Source organism: Lichenostomus cassidix, chromosome 4, assembly GCF_008360975.1.
Source record: "Lichenostomus cassidix isolate B80296 chromosome 4, HeHo_3.0, whole genome shotgun sequence".
Classification (NCBI taxonomy): domain Eukaryota; kingdom Metazoa; phylum Chordata; class Aves; order Passeriformes; family Meliphagidae; genus Lichenostomus; species Lichenostomus cassidix.
The window spans coordinates 54,163,848-54,179,131 of record NC_139484.1 but is presented as its reverse complement, the minus strand read 5'-3'; the positions used below and the strand labels follow the sequence as shown (position 1 = coordinate 54,179,131).

Sequence of the window (15,284 nt, the reverse complement as noted above, 5' to 3'; positions counted from 1 at the left end):
ATCTCTGGATAGATAAGAGATGCACTGATCTCCATGGGTATTGAGGTGCCCAATTCTCTCTTGTGTTGACAGATTTTGGAATATCAGCCACTAATGAGAGATTTCACCAAACCTGAGCTACGTGGCTGAAATGGCCATGTTAGTTGTACACTCCCAGAATAATCGATATACTGAGTCACCTCCACCAGGGGACTGCACAGAGAGCATGACTGAGCCTCACTGGGACAGGAGCCTGCCTTACTGTGCTCGTGTCAGCTGGGAAAGTCCAGGCCTGAATTATTCCTCTGAGTACCTCACCCAAGGTCATGCAAATAGCAAAGGGTTTGGAGAAAAGAGAAGGAATCAACACCCAGCCTTTCATTTCTTCAATTTCAGCAAGTTAACTCCTTGCTTTATATGGCTTTGTGAAAATTTGCCTTGAGTTTTCTGAATGTACTGATGCCATGAGCAGTGTCTGAATGTCAGTATTTTGATTACTGTTAATATGCATATGTTTCAATAAAATTAATTGAGCTAAGAATAAAAATACATTTTATACAAGATATCTGATGTAGCACGGTCTGGGAGGGTGGCACAGGCCGGCTCCCCTCCAGACCGGGTCCCTGGTTCTTGTTAATCCCACCGGATCCGGGGCGGGCGGCCCCCGAGGTTCTGCGGCATGGTGGCAGTCTTCAAACCACGTCAATTCAAGCAGGAATATAGTGAGACTAGGAAAGAACTGGACTCCATCTCTGTTCTGGCAGATTGGTTTATTTGGGGTAACGGGGAAAAGGGGGTTGCAGGGAGGAGAAGGGGTGGGGGGAAAGGCAGGGACGGGATAAGGGGTGCCAGCCCAGAGATGGAAAGACCTCGAGCAGATCTGGACATTGCCTTATAAAGGGAAAGGAAGGGGAGAGACTGTCTCCCCTAGAGCCAGTCCCAGGGAGTCTGAAGGGAAGACAGGCATAGGGAACCCACCAATAGATTTCGGGGTACAGCAGAGCATATTTCAAAATGAACCAATGGTATACAAAACAGAGGGACAAAGGAGCACATGGAATCCTAAAACCCCACGTTGCTACAGATATCGCAGGTTTTGGCAATGTATTGATTTAATGTACTTAGTTCAGTGAAAAATCTGTTGGTTTAAGCTATCTGCCATTAGTTTCAATTAAAATATATTGATCTGAGTAAATGTTGGTTAGTAAGTGTTGCCTGACTGTGAAAAAATATTTGCTTAAGCAAAAATTGTATGAGTATTTAGACATGTATTTTAGTTTGGGGACTTTCCTAACATCAGTAGAACTGTTTGAGTATCAATAAATTTCTCTAGACGTAAATGAAAATATTTTTTCTGAAAATAAAAAAGCTGATTACAGTAATATTGGGACTGGTATGCATATTAATTCAAGTAAACTTGTTTTTGAAAGAGTAAGCATTCAGGCAGGAATATTGTAACATGAAAACACTGAAAACTCAAGCTCTCTGAGAGGGAACCAGGCTTTCAAATGGAAAGCCAGGCTTTCTTCTTTAACCGCAAATCCAAATAACCACGAACCAATAATAAAATAATTTTGGTAGCCATATATAGTAGGAAAACCCAGATGCAGGCTAGGAAATGCAGTTGTTTTAAAGTACTATATGTACATTATTCATGGGATTAATTTTAATTCAAAGCATCAAAAAATACACATAGAAATAAAAAGCAAGCAAGCAATAAGGTGGATACACCAGTCCTTTATTAGTTCTATAAAGACTGGAAGCCCTTGGGACTCTGATCTGTAAGCAGAAGAGTACATTCACGTTGGGATAAAAGATGGACATTCCTGCTTGACTCTGTCCTCAGCTACCTCTGCTCACACCTAGATGATAATTCCCCAGAACTGCCAGAGAGAGAGCAGGTTAAATGTATCCCAGAGTGGTTTGCTCACAGCCATGCAGCAATTCAGCTCTAGGGTTCAGATTAAAAAACTCAGGAGATCTGGAATGGTAGTTGTACATTATTCCTCAGAGACATACATGCTGCCCATTTGTGCTGCTTACACTAGAGGTGTTTATTTTAGAGATGTGTTCTTTGTTGTAATCTCATCTGAGTTTAAAAAAAAAAATCTGGGATAGAAAGCTGCAGGCTTTTCATCTTTGTGGGTTTTTCTGGGGGAATGGTACTTCCAAGATTCCATCTCTTTTCCATGTGTGGGTGTGTATAGAGAAGTAATAATGTATTCATAGGCTTTCATACCTGTCACCTGTCCTGTATTTCAATGGCACACTTTGTCTGCTAGACCTGCCTTGCCTGGCACAGTCTGTGTGTATCTACTCCTCTCACCAGCACCAGGAGAGTGACAAAAGCACCAGCAGCACTGTGAGGCACTTTCTGGATGGCAAGGGCAATAGCTGGTGCCACAACAGCACAAAGTTATCATGCACTGTTCAAGGGTATCACACTTCAGGCAGGCACACACTCTCATTTCTTATTTTACCACTCTAATTTTCTCAGTCTTTTTGATTGTTAATTGGAGGCTTGAAAATAAAAATTTCTTCAGCTGTGTAATCACAATTGCTGGCCAGAGGTTCCTCTAGTTTTGGCTAGCTATTTCCATAAAGTTGTGGTTTTAAATGACGAACCCCTACTCACTGCCTTCTACAAGTTTTACTCTTTTTTCAAATCCTGTAGGAACAATGGTTAAACCCCACTACTTTAAACTACTACCTTGCATATTAGAAACAGAAATTCGTACCTGAAAATGTGATGTATGTAACTTTCACATTGGGACAGATCTCTCTGACTATATGTCACATAGCAACTATAACAGCCATTACCCTGCAAAAGAATAAACTATGCAAGTGTGAAAATGAGAGATGAAATCCAGGTGCATTCCTACAAAGGAATGTATGGATCAATAAGCAAGTCCTGGGGCAAGACAGGGCATGAAAATCAGCCACAGCACTGAGCAGTCAGCGTCATACAAAATATTTCATTACCAGCTGTTAACAAACAAAAGTAAGCTGAGAGCTTCATAAACAAAGAAAAACACAGATGAAAGGCTGGACCAAGTGACCCTACTATCCAACACTTTTGCCTGGGCTGGGAGAGTAATAAAACCCTTTGTTCTTTTCCTTCAACTCTAATTTTGATTAATCATCACAGAGTGATGGAAAAGAAGGAAGGATCACTCTCTTCCTTGATGTTCATATTTGCTTTTATTTATTAATGTTCTTAGACATTGCCAGTCTTGCTAAACTGGCATAGGGATTTGCATCAGAGCAAATCTCTGCTGGCTTTTTAATGCAATAATGTTGAGAGATTGCTTCTTTCCCATTTAAGTGGGATTTACCCAGAGTGAGTTAACACTGCAAAAACAGAAAACTTTCTACCAAACAGGCATTTCTGATTTAAAATATACAGGGACCTTCCTTCTGCCTCCACCATTCACTTCATTGGGAGTTTCTGACTGAATAATTAAAGACAAAGTTATCTTCAGAGGTTGAAGAATTAAGTCTGCTTTTGAAGCAATGAGATAATGGGTACCCAAGAACTCGGAGAACAAAGTTGCTTACAGCATGATCCCAGTCACTTAGGGGTAAGTCTCAGAGACACTGAAGTTCTCTCAACCAAAGCCAGCCCCAGTATCCAAAATCCCAGCAAAACACAGATGACAGAGCAGAATACAGAAAAGCAAGAATACTTACACTGTAGGATTTACCTTAATCCATATCATAAAACAAGGTCAAATGACTATCTGAGCAGGTAAAGATGAAATGAAGAACAATAAGTGCAACAAACGAGAAGGGAATCAGTAAAAGATTATGTGAAAGAGCAAGGAGAAGAAAATATTGTACTAGGCCTGGGCAGCAAAACACATTCACATTGCTGCTGGAAGTTTAATTTGCAGTACTACATGTGTGAGCATAAAACTCAGGGAAGGTATCCCTGAGTAAGGTAATAGAGATGGCACTTTTGTGATACATGTCATGTATTTATTTTCTTCATGTTCACAGTAATAATACTTTGGTGCCATCTATACCAGTTTCACACCAGGAATATCATATTTTATGACACTAGTCCAAGTAATTCATGGATTGTGTTTTGCCCAGCAAGCTGAGATGATGTAAAATAGTCTAATGTCCCATTTACTTAGCCAAGGTTAGGGCACAGAAGTCCTGCAAGGTAATTCAGTTGTGGGATCATCCTGCCTGTGTCCATGAAAGGTTTACCAGAACCCCAGACTTTATTAATTTGCACATGTTCTTTTATTTTTCCTAAAATTTCAATTTCTAGGAAATTGAAAGCCTTTCCAAAAATGGAGAGAGCAGAGACTGGGGAAACAGTCGTGAGAAAGAAGAAAAGTTATTTACAACAAAGCTGAACTCAGTCAGATAAGTGACTATTCTAATAAATGTTTGACTTTTCTCACCCACTTTCTAGAGAGAGATTCAGGCTTAAGAAATAAAGTCTCTAAATTAAGAAGCTTAATAATTTCTGCATTTAAGATGACTTGGTGGCTTGTGGGAGTGCTTAAGGTTTATGCTAGAAATTCCCTTGCATCCCAGGGATCAAGAGTAGAAGCTGATAAGATAACTTGAGGCACGGGAGCAGCATGTCTCACTCCACTGGCTCTGTCTTCAGAGAACATTAGTAGCTGGCATGAGGATGAGTCTAGCTCTCTTTCAAAATCGTACAAGAAAGCAGACAGCTACACTATACTGCCTCTTGTTACTGACACACCCTCCCCTAAGCACAGAGACTCTTTTCCATTGCTCCAGTGGCTTTTTTCAGGTTTCTTCATCATGGTAGATTTATTGTCTAGGATAAAGAAAAGGAAAAGGAAAAAAACTTTGTCTTAATTATTATCAATCTTTAAATAGCAACATACCTGTGACGGAATCACAAATGCCACGCCAAGAACTGGAAAAGCCCTGAAGGCTTTCTAGAGAGGGTATAAGCAGGTTTGGTTTTCCTGGCCTCCTATGTTCACTCCTGACAAGCATTGGGAAGTGACCAGGAGGCAGTAATTGGCTTCCAGGAAAATTCACTATGACTGAATAAGGAAGTGGGAGCATACTTTTGCTGTGCAAACCCAACCTAAGGACCAGCCCAACTGAAAAGACCTCTTCTGAGGGCAAAATTCACCTGTTCTGTGATGAGATCTTGCTATGACACTCAGCATAACTGCATTGACTTGTGCTATTTTTGTCATCCATTTTAACCCCTAAATTATTTCTAAAAGGGCAAATAAACAAGAAACTCCCACAGAACTATCTCTTCTGTCTTAGGATTTTTTTTCTGAAGATGGGGAGAAGAAGAGAGGCAGGAGATTTCAAAGACTTGCACCTGTTAGAGCATCCTGGGTTGCACCTGTGAAGCTGCTTCTCACACAGCCTCTCTGCTCACATGTGGAAACAATATGGTAAGTGCAACACGGCAATGTGCATTATACAGCTCAGTTACTTAGATACTGCATTTAACTAGAGACACTTATTCCTATCAATTAATGGTTAGCCAGTGTAACTGAACACCGGAAAATACTCTCTGTGAACGTTTGTTTCAGTTCCTAGTGAAATTTGCCTGCAATCACATTCCTTCTGCCTACACTTCTCACAAAGGAGCTATTCATTAGTTTTATGCTAGACCAGGAATATGCACTGAAAATGGAGCTACTCAAAACAGTTTAACATAAAAAAAAAAAAAGGAAAGGGAGGGTGGAAATTTAGTCTGTGTTCTCAGATATGAAAAGGAGTAAAAAATAAAAATGGAAAGTGATTTTCAAATTTGTAACTATGGCAATGGCAAGTCTCTAAATGGCAGAGGCTGTGAGCAAGTAGCACTATCTTTTGTGCACCACTGAAGTAGGGGCATCATTGCAGGTATTTAACAAACTGGCCCCAAATGGTGTCTGAGGCCATCCAGGATGTTACAGGTTTAAGGCAAAGGCTTGAAGTTCCAAAGTGAACCATAGGCATGCCAGAAAGGAAGTTCAGAAGTTATATTCCCTGTTGTCTTCCATCCTCTTCTGTCTTCAGACTGTAAGTGTTTCAGGACATAACTACATATGCACAATTCCAGATAAAAGCAGCAGAGGCAGGCAAAAATTATAGTGTGGATGAAAATAGTTGATCAAAATGGTTGAACAAATACACTTGCAAACATATTTTTATCTTCAAATTGCTCATAAAATGTCTGGGAAGGAGCTCCAAGTTCCTTTCAGGAGATTTGGAACCAAAACTTACCCTAAGAGTCAGAAATATGTGTCAAGAGAAAGAGATGTAGGAGGAGCACGGCAGCAGCCCAAGGGTTAAGACAGCTGCAAAAACACATCCAGGAAGATGGTAACACAGCAAAAACCCACTCAGCAGAGTGTTTAATGCCAAAGATCAAGTTATGGCATGTAGCTGGTAATATTGCTGAGGTCAAGAGGCTGCAAACTCTTTTATGATGGTTATCTCTGTCTTTCAGCTTCCTATATTTTGACTTTACACTCCATTTTTCTTTCACTGGGCTTCATGGTAAGTGCCTAGTTGATAGCTATTCTGCTTAGCCGTTAAGAAAGAAGGGTAAGCCCCAGCCAGCATTGCTGTGGTTTCTGTTTCCTGTGTCAGCAAATAACTCTGAGTAACAAATGCATTCCGGAAAATCAGGGTCTGTTCATGGACAATTTGCACACATAAGAAGACTCAAAAATTCAATTAATAGCTGACTTGGTATGAATTATTATCTCCACCTCTTCTGTTTGCTGCTCAGCAGCTGTATGTGGCCAGTCAGGCCAACACACATCCCCAAAAAACATGAGATGAATCCCTTCTGACCTTGTTCTTCCTATGACCTTATAGCACTGGCTTGCAGAAGAAATATGTGTATACAAATATCCTGGCACAACTTCAAGAGCAGTTCAGTAAGTAGTTCACAACTGCTGACCATCTGGCTGTTAGATCTAAGAGGGATCTATTAATGTTAGAGCTAGAACACTGCCAAGCTGCAGCAGAAACTGCATGACCAAAGTGCATGCAGGCCACCCTTAATACCGTGACAGAAATCATTGCAATTGTTTTATCCACCCATTTACTCAAGTAATGTCACATTATTTCTTGTGCCATCACATCCAGAAGCACTTCACAGGAAGGAGCTCTATTATTTGATTGTACAATAATAGGCAGCCTCTGAAAGCTTTAAATCTGAGTTTATGTCTTCATGATATGCTGGAAAAGACAAATTTTTGTGCATTGTCTTGCTCCTTGCTGCCCCTTGAGATGATCAAAAGCAATGGAATAGATAGATACAGGTGCTGTTAATACAGTGACAAGCCTCAGGTAGAGGCAGCATAAATTAAATGGGGCTCTGCATTGTAGGATGGTTTTACCATGCCCTTGCTCAGCTTACAGCCTGGTACAAAAAGTTGGTGTCATCCAGCAGTTTTACTGCATTGGCAAAGTATACAATAAGCAAAGAACAAAGAGCCGGGAGGGAGAGATGCATGAATATATACAGATTATGGGTCGATTTATGTATCATGGAAGCTGATGTACAAAATCTATACTCAGACACCTCTCCACACTTCTCTTTTGTTGGTGTCACAAAAGAAATGATCCTGAGGGATTTGCCAGTATCATCATGTGTGTCAGTTTACTAAGGTCTTTTCATTTACTGGAAGCAACAAGAAGTAAAAGCTGTGAGGAGAATAAAAAAAGTATTGTCTTGACATTGTTACCAATTCTGTAAAACACCAAGTAGTAATTTTGAAGACAGTAAAATTTTGTAATAAATTTTGCATTTTCTATTGAAGAATATTTGGAAAATTCTCCAAACACACATTCTTTCTCTTATAGATACATTTAAACATACTTGGAATGTGTATTGAGTCTCAGGCACAAGAATAAAATTTATTTTCTAAATATTTTTTCATTTTTTATTACTGACTTGATTGATCTAACTTAATATATTGCCTCTAAGTATTTTTCCCTCTTATGTATGCTTCCAGTGAGCAGAGCAGTCTATGAAATTCAGGAAGCTGATCTTAAGTGAAGCTGGTATAAAAACATTTTTAGGTTTGCCCATCACTACTTACAATGCTGTTTTGAAAAATAACCTCAAGGCTATTTAATTAATCGTTCATTCTTTTAGTCTCCCAGCCCAGGTAGATTAATACCTATGCTGCCCATGGATCAATGAGTTCTGGAGTCTCCTACAGATTAGCACATCTGTACTTTAAAGCCATTTTGCCTTAGAAGGAAAGAAAGAAGCAAAGAAAGAAAGAACAAACATATTCCCTTGAGGAACCTTTCAGGGATCAATTCATAAGCAAAGGAAAACATGCTATTCTCAGCAAGGAAACAATGTATTTTTTGTCTGCTATAGTGATTAATAACTTGCTATAGCTAGAGCCTATTTAAAGGGCTCCATCAATCCATGTAGGCCAAAAGCTGACCCACTTTAAATTCTTAAAATATGACGAGAATTGCCCTCAACATTTTTTTCTTAAATTGTAGGAGTAAGTGGAAGCTATAGAATTGCCACCAACAATCTCCTTCACCAAGAAAACTGAGTATCACTGTTGAGAGCATTCAGAAATAGTAGCATAAATCCTAGAGCTCTAGGGCAACCAGCTTAAAAACCTGCAGACTTCAGGGAGATGGAGACCACAAAGTATCCTGCTGTTGGGTTTTTTATGCATACAACAATTCAGAAGGATTTTTTATCTCAGCCCTAATTTCAAAATCCCCAACAAGGTTCTGCCTGTCTTCTGGCTTCAAGGTTCATAACAGATAAAAAAGCAAAGTTTCATCTGCCTGTTTCTGTCTAGCAGAGGTAGTAATGTTTTTCTGGAAGTAATGAATTAAGTTCAGTATCTATAAGCATTTAGGAGCTCAGAGATTATGTTTTAGGTTACAGTTAGTAGACTCAATCCTCAGCCCTGAACCTTTCCTCTTCCACATTATCTGGAGATGAGTATTTGCTTGGTCTTCCTGGGTCATGACTCTGAAATGGACAAAATCCTTGCAGGTGATGTTTAGTCAGTAGCCCAGAGAGTGCTTGATCTTCACAGATCAGACCCTTGAGCTCTCCTTCAGCAAAGTACACATATAGCTTCTCAGATGGTGAGTAATCTTGATGATATTAGTAGAACTACTCAAATATTCAAAGTCACATTGGGATTTTAGTGGGTAGAGGACCTTCTGAATAAATAAATTCATAAACCCTCAAAGAACAAGAAAGCTGAAAAAATAATTTTTAAAAAATCATCAAAATCTTCAGTCAAAATAGATAAGAATCTCATTTTTTGTATCTAGTGAAAAAGTACATTTTACTGAAGACAAAAACTGAATTATTAATATACGACCAATAGCCAAACATAAGATAGAGTGTATGCTAATTTCAGAGTTCAAACAGGCATTTATGATCCTAAATTTAGCCTCTCATTAAAAAAAATACCTTGGCCAAGCTGTTTAAAAACACATCAAACCCTTTAAGAGTGAAGCACAAAAAACTAGGGTAGTGTCTTCAGTCTCAGAAAACCAGGCAGCAAAAGGACAAGCGAGCAGCACCTCCACCCTCAGCATTCCATGGACAGCATGCAGCAGGAACAGTGAACCACCCATCCCACCAGACAGGATGACTAACAAATCAAGTTAGCAGGGCTGATGACAAAACAAAATCCTTGATATAATATGGAACAGATTAATCATAAGACAAACTCTTGAGATCCAAAATCGAGACAAAATATCCTGCCATGAAAAAAGGTGTGAACTAATGGGTGGGGAGATGCAGGGCAGTTCTGCAGCCTGGATGTGTATCAGGGCTGTACCTCTTGCTGTCAGGCTGGGACTGAAGAAGGGCAGCAAGCAAGGCAGCAAACAAGGGCTAGCTGTTTCTGTGCTCCAACATGCATCGGTCTGGTCCCTTTGATTCATGAGTGTCTCAGATTTGTCTTTTCCACCCTCTTGGGAACAAAGGCTTCATGCTCCCTTTGCTCTCTTTTTCATGTGAAACTCATGTGGTGCTGTAGGACTCTGTCTTCAAAGGATTTAGGGCAGTTTACAGCATCTATATATCAGGCCCACGGCACTTTGAAAATTGGGGAGCTTAGGCTTATATGACTTTAATGTTCTCCCCAGATATGGTCCTACACTCACAAAATGCACTGAGGTTGACATCACCTCCCTGTAGTACATAATGAAATTCATACTTGAATGGCAAATACTTTAAGTGCTTTTTTTGTAGTATATCACCAGTGATTTTCTCACTCAAGTTATTACTTATTTCTAAAACCTTCATTACAGAAGCAGTTAAAAAATAACTTTCTCCTTTTAAAATGTTGATTTGTTTTTCTTGCAGAGAATGTGTTGCGAAATGTCAAGGTAAGCATTAGTTAAAGGGCTACTACACCATGCCAGCAGGAGCAATTTAGTTCTTATGCATATATTTCTGTACATTATTTTGTTCCCTTTCTTGTTATGAATGGGAACCACTTCCTTACATCAGCCAAGGGTTTTCCTCCCCCCTCTCCAGCCCTTTCATCACCAGCTCAACAGCAGGGGCACACTGAGGGCATGGGCAGTAGAGGCACTCATAGCACATCTGTACATTAAGATACAGCTGCCCCAAATACTTGAAGTCAGCAGGTATCATTTTGGTCTGAAAAATCAACTTTTTGTGTGTGTTAAAACTGTATTAAGCCATTTAATTGTTTTTTGATTACCAGAACACTTACCTTGTGAGGATATTAATTATCCAAGCATAAAAAGACCAAGTTTTTCTGAAAGGAGAGAGCCATTTTTTTCCCCCTAAGTTATTCAAGTTTATTTTACTCATTCCAGCTAAATAGATCTGCCTGGGAAAGAGGAAAAAAATGGGTCTAAATGCAAATTAACATTACTGTTTAAATATCACAGACCATTTTCTCTGAGCCCAGTTACAATAACTAGTAATTATAAAAATTGCTTGCCTTGGGCTTCTGGCTAAGCCAATGCTAAACTTGTCCTTTTATTAGATCTGTCAGACTGAGTTAATTATCTTTATGATAATAGATGTGCCTTACCTCAAACAAAACAAATACCCTTATAATTAGCTTTTTAGTTAGAATTTTAATTTATTTATAAAGACTGTTTGTTTTGTTTCTTTTTTTTGCTTTTGAAAAGAAGTTTTGAGTTTTAACAGGTTACTAGTCAGCCTGGTAATGTTTAAGAAAAAACAAACTCATTAGGTAGACCAAAATGTTTTGTGGTTAACATTGTTTCTCACCTAACCACTGTGAAATCTATTGGGTTATGTGAACGTGCAGGTGTATATTTGTGAAAAAGACAAGGGAGAGGAAGAGAGGAACAAACAAGGCATGTTCTTTTATTCCAGGAAGTTTTTTCTCTGACTTGATTTTTGAAACAGCACATTAACCAAATTTAATAGTGAAGCATGCTAGCAAACACTAATCCTGGCTGCATGTTTTCTTTTGAATCCTTTTTCTGAAGTCAGAGATGAACTTTCCTTAGACTACTGAAAATAGAAAGCACAGTCTGGTTTAATATATCTCTGTCTCCACAAAATCCCTTTCAATCTCTCTCTCTTTCTCTCCTCCTTTTTTCCTTCTTATCTTCCTCATATATTCTCTGAACTGATCCTGCAAGCCCTCCAAGCAGAGCTCCTGGTAAGAATTGAGGGCTGGCAGAATGGGTTCTGTACTTTATCCAGTATTTCAGATGCATTTATTCCACTTAAAAAAATGTGCTTTATGCATCAGGACCATCTATTATTTAAAAAAAAAAAAAAAAGAAAAAGAAAAAGTTTCAAAATCAGAGTTGGTAGAAAATGCAATCTGCAGATTAATGAATTAAAGAACATGGTTAGGAAACAAGTGCCTTGTGTATTATTTTATTTCTGTCACACTGATAGGATCCAGATTAGATTTGTCAGATGAAGCCTGTTTAAATCACAGTCATGGTGTAACTTCTCTGGATCTGATTGTCCCCATGGGAGTAAGGCAGTCCTATCAGACAACATTGTCAAGGTCATTAATATTTCTGTCAGAATTTGAAATCCAAGGATTAGTTGGGGCTAACTAATACTGGTTTATCATCTTATTCCCTCTATCATATCTTGTTCCCTCTCTACTGAAGTAGTGGAACAGGCTTGATATGCAACAAATGTAAGGGGAATGTGGGTAAAAATGTGGTGCCAATTACAGTAGGAGGAGACATTACCAATATTTACTAGTTTTTCAATTAATAAAGTAATTTGAAAAGTAAACAGCTTTGCAACCAAATGAACGCAAATGCAGCTGTTTGGTAATGAAAAAAGCCCAACCCATTGCTATGAACCTTGTGTAAGCATGCAAAAGGAAAAAAAGGACCCACTTGAAATGAACGAATATGTATCTTTCTACTCTCTAAAGCTTCTATATAATATATCATTTTTATATAACTAAACTTATAAGCCCCTCAGAATTACATGAAACAATACCTAACAGTGAAAATGTGCTATCAAATGAAAATAATAGTGATAGATAACATTGAAAGCAATCCAATGTTGATATATTCCTGTTTTCAATTAAAAAGAATTCCTTTTTTTTTGGTAAGTTAAAGTTTTTTGCTGGAAACAACATTTCTGTGGATAATATTTAAACTATTGTGACAAAGTTACATTTTCCTAACTCTGTACAGTCTATATGACTGTTCTAAATCACCATTAAAGACTGCATGTTTAATCTGTACTTTTGAAAGATGGCAGGGGAAATGGGAAAAGGAGGAACAGGAGAGAGGAAGTCAAAATAGAAAGGGAAGTGTTTTAAATGTAATAGTGAGTGAAATATAACAGCCCTGCAACAGGCACTCTCAGAAGAGAGGTCTTGTTGCCAGCCATATTTGCTTGCAGTTCTATGAATGGTGTTAAATGTGCTGTTTAGGAAGACCGAGTTTGTAACTTTTTGAGTCCTTCTGTAGTCTTTCACTAGGTCCCTTGCAATTAACAGGACTATGTGGCCACTTCTTTTTCTGGCCAAGGAGAGAGGCGAGGAGACCCCCATGTCAGCTTTCTGGAGAAGCCAGAGCTCCAGGAGCCAGGTCTGTGCTGATTTCCCATGCTAGCTGACAGCCCCATGGGCAGGGTTTCTGCACACACAAACTCCTAGTGATCCTCCTCAAAACTGAACATAATTTGTTTGCCAGCACTTGTACTGCAGCTAGAAAAAGGTATTAGTACTATAGGTAACCTCTCCTCCCACCCCTCCAATCGCACCCAAACATGGCATTGTGTTCTTGCCAATGGTGAAAAAGGACTCTGATTTGGTGCTTTTCCTAGAGTCCCAGAAAATTCTTTGCTGCTGAAAATAAAAAGCTGCTCTCTGATTTTTTCTTAGCAAGTCGAAGTGCAATACCACACCAACATTACCCAAAGTAAGTTGATGCTTCTTCAGCCACCCCTCATTCCCAGCTCAATTTCCTGCTCCTTTGCACCAGCCCTAGTGCCTGTCTGATCCTTTTACCAGGATGGTTCAGAGAGCTGAACTAGCAGTAACTTATTTTCTGATTTAGTCTTATTTTCTGATTTTTAGCAGCAGTTTATTTTTGTGATTTTCAGTGCCTCTCTGACCCACCTCTCTGTGGCATCAGATGAATTCTTGTTGCAGGTGGGACTGTGAGGCTAGAGGCGAACTTCCAGTCGCTGCTGCTCACAGGTCTGTGACGCCAGGCACTGCTGCCATGCAGCTATGCACCAGCTGGGGGTTTTCAGTGATTGCTGGGATTCTCTTTACCCAAGCCAATATTTTATCCTTCCTGGGTAGTTTTTTTAAACAAAACATTTTGATCTATCTCTTTGTCAAGCAACATAACAGAAAAAAATACCTTGTGTAACACAAAATACTCTAGATAGATTCCAGCTTTCTGTACGTTTCGGTTTTGTTTTGCTTCCTTTTCTTCTCTTTCAGATGTCCTGGTTAGATGGAGAGAATATGTTGTATAAAGATAATGAAACATGGGGATAAATTACATTGTTGACATTATTGTTTATGCTTGTACTAGAGTAAAATTCTGAATTTTCTGTGGCCATAGTTACACTTTCTTGTACAAAAACATACCATAACATTTCCTGTTCAAGGAATTGATATTTTTCAAGGAGATGCTATGCTTCAATACTATAGAAACAGACCTAAGGTTTAGATATTCTATACATAACTCAAAATATTAATATAGATTACAATATGCAGTCTGTTTTTAATAGTCCTAGGAGACTCCATATGAACAGAAAAATATGTTGTGAACTCTCCCTGTCAACATAAGCAAAATATTCTTTCTCTGTAAAATTTTCCAAAATTCTCATTAGTTGCAATCACATTTGAAATATAAAGATTCTGATTGGATAAGAAAGAATGTAATTTCCCTAAAAATGAATGCACAATACCCTAGAATCATCTATTCTTGCAAGTACATGACCAATTATATAAAACCAGAAAGTTTCTTACCATTGAGCAGACATCTTCAGGAAAGGTCATAGCTGTACTTGACTCTGTTCTTCTCTTTTACAGGTCTGATGCTCTGTCACCATCTGCAAGGACAAATACACAACAACATGGGCACGGCAGGGTTAGCTCTTAAAAATTTTAGAGGTGCACTTTAATCTTTTAGTATTTTAAAGTGAACTTCAAATTGGAATGGAGACATCTGTTGCACATTTGCTTTACCACTAATGAATGAATCCCTCTGAATTTGGGTGTTCACTAAACCAATGGGAAAAGAGCATTACTAAGTTTGCAAAGTCATGTCTTCCAAAGTTAGGAAATGTCCCAGTTAAGGCTGCAACTTCAACACCACCCCCTTGGACTAATGCATCATAATACAAGTTTTAATTAGTTTCCAGTCTCGTCTTTTCCACAGTACTACTGCTTTTCTGGATAGAAGCATAGTCTGCATCCCTTCTGGCTGCCCATAAACTATAAAATTATGAAAAACATTGTTACACTGGCCAATTATTATTATTAAAATATCTCAATGAAAGCTAGCTGGTGTACATAAATTCTTTGCATTTGTGTGTACTGTGCATTATTGTGAAAGTTACTCTTCTCATGAGATTAATAGTGTCAATTAGGCTGTCAAGGATGAGCGAGCCCATCATGTGAGCTTTGACAGAATGCTTGGGTTGATTAGCTTCATGCAGTTATTGTAGCTTAATATTTACGTTTGAGTAGCTAACATTTTACAAAGTCTCTTTGAATCTTTTCTGCCTTCAGAACTACATTCATAAATATTACTTGCCTTGAAAAAGAAATATCAGATACTGTACATCACTTAAACATGCTCATTTAAAGAGGTTGCAGGCATAGTTA

The 15,284-nt window shown here is 38.7% G+C and overlaps 1 long non-coding RNA gene across 1 annotated transcript; it reads right to left on the bottom strand.

Annotated features, from left to right (window-relative positions):
- Nucleotides 1-3,646: 3,646 nt before the first annotated feature.
- On the bottom strand, nucleotides 3,647-14,507 carry LOC146438510 (uncharacterized). Its single transcript, XR_014852090.1, has 2 exons — nucleotides 14,424-14,507; nucleotides 3,647-4,783 (listed from the first exon to the last, which is right to left on the bottom strand). It is a non-coding gene; the product is annotated as an uncharacterized LOC146438510 (long non-coding RNA).
- Nucleotides 14,508-15,284: the final 777 nt, after the last annotated feature.